We start from the raw sequence: 5,191 nt of genomic DNA on the forward strand, positions 1-5,191 counted from the left end.
TTGAACCAGCTCAGACCCAACCCTCAGGGCTTTTTCTCCAGCAACTAGGGATCTGGCCCTGCTCCCAATAGAGTCCTGCTGGACACTGAGCAAAGGAGAAGACCCAGCACACAACTGAAAAAGGAAACAGATATCCAGGTACAGAGAGTCCCAAGCAAAATGAACCCAAACAGACCCACACTAAGACATATCACACTCAAAATGGAAAAAGTTCAATAATGAGAGAGTTCTAAAGGTAGCAAGAGAAAAAGGATCATATACAAGAGAATCCTCATAAGGTTATCAGTTGAGGAATGATAGGATCTGAAGCAAGTTGTAACACTCTATAGAAGAGTAACAGGACAAGTAGGGAGACTGGTGGAAGCAACTGCAGTAATACAGATGGCAGAGTAGAAGGACTTAATACAAGATGGTGGAGTAGAAAGATGTGCACTCATCTCCTGCAAGAACCCCAAAATTACAACTCATTGCTGAACAACCATCAACAGGAAAATGTTGGATCCCACCAAAAAAAGATACCCCACATCCAAGGGCAAAGAAGAAGCCCCAACAAGATGGTGGGAGGACCAAAATCATGTTTAGAATCAAACCCCGTACCCGCGAGAGATGCTAGGAGGGCGCAAACAAAACCTTATGTGCACCAGGACCCAGAGGCCACACAGAGACTGAGCCAGACCTGCCTTTGAGTGTTTCAGTGACTCCTGTGGAGGCACAGGTCAGCAGTGGCCTGCCACAGGGCCAGGGGCTCTGGCTGTAGCAGACCTGGGTCACAAAGAGTGTGGCATAAGCCCTCTTGGAGGAGGTTGCCATTAGACCCACCATAGAGCTGTTGAGTAGACAACCCACAAACTGCAGAACAATTATACCAAAGAAATTCTCACACTGTTAAGAAAGTTCTAGGCCCCACAACATATTTCCCAACCTGGGGATCCAGCAAAGGAACTGAGAAACCCCAACAAATTTGACTTTGGAAGCCAGTGGGATTTGATTACAGAACTGCCACAGGACTGGGGAAATACTCTTGGAGGGCACAAACAAAACCTTGTGTGCACCAGGAGCCTGGAGAAAGGAGCAATGACCCCACAAGAGACTGAGTCAGACTTGCCTGTAAGTGTCCAGGAGTTTCTGGTGGAGGTTTGGCCTCAGGCCAAACCACAGGGAGGGAACAGAGCGCCATCCATCAACAGAATATTGGATTAAAGATTTACTGAGCTAGGCCCTAACTATCAGACAAGACCCAGTTTCCCCCACACTCAGTCTGTTCCATCAAGAAGCTTTCATAAGCCTCTTATCCTTATTCATCAGAGGACAGAAAGAATGAAAACCGCAATCACAGAAAACTAATCAAACTGATCACATGGACCACAGCCTTGTCTAACGCAATGAAACTATGAGCCATGCCATGTAGTGCCACTCAAGATGGACAGGTCATGGTGGAGACTTCTGACAAAACATGGTCCACTGGAGAAGGGAATGGCAAACCACTTCAGTATTCTTGCCTTGAGAACCCCATGAACAGTATGAAAAGGCAAAAACACAGGACACTGAAAGATGAACTTCCCAGGTCAGTAGGTGCCCAATATGGTACTGGAGATCAGCGGAGAAATAACTTCAGAAAGAATGAAGAAATGGAGCCAAAGCAAAAACAACGCTAAGTTGTGGGTGCAATGGGTGATGAAAGCAAAGTCCAATCCTTTAAAGAACAATATTGCATAGGAACCTGAAATGTTAAGTCCATGAATCAATGCAAATTGGAAGTGGTCAAATAGGAGATGACAAGAGTGAACATAAAAATCTTAGGAATCAGTAAACTAAAACGTACTGGAATGGGTAAATTTATTCGGATGACCATTATATCTACTACTGTGGACAAGAATCCCTTAGAAGAAATGGAGTAGCCCTCACAGTCAAAGAAAGTCCTAAATGCAGTACTTGGGTGCAATCTCAAAAATGACAGAATGATCTCTGTTCATTTCCAAGGCAAACCATTTAGTATCACAGTAATCGAAGTCTACACCCAACCAGCAATGCTGAAGAAGCTGAAGTTGAATGGTTCTATGATGACCTACAAGACCTTCTAGAACTAAAACCAAAAAAAGTTGTGCTTTTCATCATAGGGGACTGGAATGCAAAAGTAGGTAGTCAAGAGATACCTGGAGTAACATACAAATTTGGCCTTGGAGTACAAAATGAAGCAGGGCAAGGACTAACACAGTTTAACCAAGAGAGCACACTGGTCACAGCAAACACCCGCTTCCAACAACACAAGAGACGACTCTACACACGGACATCACCAGATGGTCAATACAGAAATCAAATTGATTACATTCTTTGCAGCCAAAGATGGAGAACTCTATACGTTCAGCAAAAACAAGACCAAGAATTGACTGTGGCTCAGATCATGAACTCCTTATTGGAAAAATCAGACTTAAATTGAAGAAAGTAGGGAAAACCACTAGACCATTCAGATATGACATAAATCAAATACCTCTTGATTATACAGTCGAAGTGAGAAATAGACTCAATGGATTAGAGCTGATAGACAGAGTGCCTGAAGAACTGTGGACAGAAATTTGTGGACAGGAGGCAGTGCTCAAGACCATCCCCAAGAAAAACAAATGCAAAAAGGCAAAATGGTTGTCTGAGGAGGCCTTACAAATAACAGAAAAGAAGAGAAGCTATAGGCAAATGAGAAAAGAAAAGATATACCTATCTGAATGCAGAATTCCAAAGAATAGCAAAGAGAGATAAAAAAGCCTTCCTCAGTGATTAGTGCGAAGAAATACAGGAAAACAATAGGATGGGAAAGACTAGAGATCTCTTCAAGAAAATTAGACATACCAAGGGAAGATTTCATGCAAAGATGGGCACATTAAAGGACAGAAATGGTAGGACCTAACAGAAGCCAAAGATATTAAGAAAAGGTGGCAAGAATACACAGAAGAACTATACAAAAAAGATGTTAATGACCCAGATAACCGTGAGGTGTGATCACTCACCTAGCGCCAGACATCCTGGTATCAGAAGTCAAATGGGCCTTAGGAAGCATCACTACAAACTAAGCTAGTGGAGGTAAGCTATTTCAAGTCCTAAAAGATGATGCTATTAAAGTGCTATACTCAATATGCTATCAAATTTGGAAAACTCAGAAGTGGACTGGAAAAGGTCAGTTTTCATTCCAATCCCAAAGAAAAGTAAATAGAAAGAAAGTTAAAACTATCCCAAAATTGCACACATCTCACATGTTAGCAAAGTAATGCTCACAATTCTCCAAGTGAGGCTTCAATAGTATGTGAACCAAGAACTTCTAGATGTTCAAGTTGGATTTAGAAAATGCAGAAGAACCAGAGATCAAATTGCTAACATCTGCTGGGTCATCAAAAAAGCAAGAGAATTCCAGAAAAACATCTACTTCTGCTTTATTGACTATGCTAAAGCCTTTGACTGTGTGGATCACAACAAACTATGCAAACTGTGGGAAAAAATATAGGAATACCAGATCACCTGACCTGCCTCCTGAGAAATCTGTATGCAGGCCAAGTAGCAACAGATAGAACTAGACATGGAACAACAGACTGTTTCCAAATCAGGAAAGGAGTACGTCAAAGCTGTATACTGTCACCCTATTTATCTAACATATGCAGAGTACATCACGCAAAATGCCTGGCTGGATGAAGCACAAGCCAGAATCAAGATTGCCGGGAGAGATATCAATAACCTCAGATATGCAGATGACACCACCCTTATGGCAGAAAGCAAAGAAGAACTAAAGAGCTTCTTGATGAAGGTGAAAAAGGAGAGTGAAAAAGTTGGCTTAAAGCTCAACATTCAAAAAACGAAGATCATGGCATCCGGTCCTATCACCTCATGGCAAATAGATGGGAAAACAGTAGAAACAGTGACAGACTTTATTTTGGGGAGCTCCAAAATCACTGCAGATAGGGACTGCAGCCATGAAATTAAAAGATGCTTGCTCCTTGGAAGAAAAGTTATGACCAACCTAGACAGCATATTAAAAAGCAGAGACATTACTTTGTCAACAAAAGTCCATCTAGTCAAAGCTATGGTTTTTCCAGTGGCCATGTATGGATGTGAGAGTTCAACCATAAAGAAAGCTGAGAGTCAAAGAACTGATGCTTTTGAACTCTGGTGCTATAGAAGACACTTGAGAGTCCCTGGGCTGCAAGGAGATTAAACCAGTCCATCCTAAGAGAAATCAGTCCTGAATATTCATTGGAAGGACTGATGCTGAAGCTGAAACTTCAATACTTTGGCCACCTGATGCAAAAAAACTGACTCCTTGGAAAAGACCCTGATGCTGGGAAAGATTGAAGGTGGGAGGAGAAGGGTATGACAGCGGATGAGATTGTTGGATGGCATCACCAACTCAATGAACATGAGTTTGAGTAAACTCCGGAAGTTGGTGATGGACAGGGAAGCCTTGCATGCTGCAGTTCCTGTGGTGGCAAAGAGTTGGACATAACAGCAACTGAACTGAACTGATTTCTCTGCAGAAACTTTGTAGGACAGAAGGAAATGTAATGATGTATTTAAAGTGTTGCATGATATATTGAAAGTGCTAAAGGGCAAAACCTATAGCATTCAATGCTCTACCAAGCAAGATTATCATTTGGATAAAGAACTTTTCAGATGAGCAAAAACTAAGAGTTCATCAGTACTAAACCTATCCTAAAATAAATGTTAAAAGATCTTCTCTAAGGTGGAAAAGAAAAGGCTACAGCAAGTGGTAAGAATCTCTAGGAAAGGAAAAAAAAATACCACTAGTAAAGGCAAATATATAGTAAAGGCTATATAGATCAACGATTTAAATAAACTAAAAAGATTAAATGACAAAAAACAATAACATCAACTGTAACTATAATAAACAGTGAAGGGATGAACATGAAGACATGAATATGACATCAAAAACACAAAATTTGGGGGAGAGGAGTAAAAAAATATGCAGATCTTTTAGAATATATTTGAACTTAAATGACTACCAGATTAAAAACAAGTAGATAAAGTTATAGGTCAAAACCCCCATGGGAACCACAAATCAAAACCTAAAACAGATACACAAAAAGTAGAGAGAAAGGAACACAAGCATATCAGGGTTCTCACAAACATTACTAAAGAAAATCAGCAACCTATAAGGGAAGAAATGAAGAACTATAAAAACATCAGAAAACCA

Source organism: Budorcas taxicolor, chromosome 6 (assembly GCF_023091745.1).
Source record: "Budorcas taxicolor isolate Tak-1 chromosome 6, Takin1.1, whole genome shotgun sequence".
NCBI classification, from domain to species: domain Eukaryota; kingdom Metazoa; phylum Chordata; class Mammalia; order Artiodactyla; family Bovidae; genus Budorcas; species Budorcas taxicolor.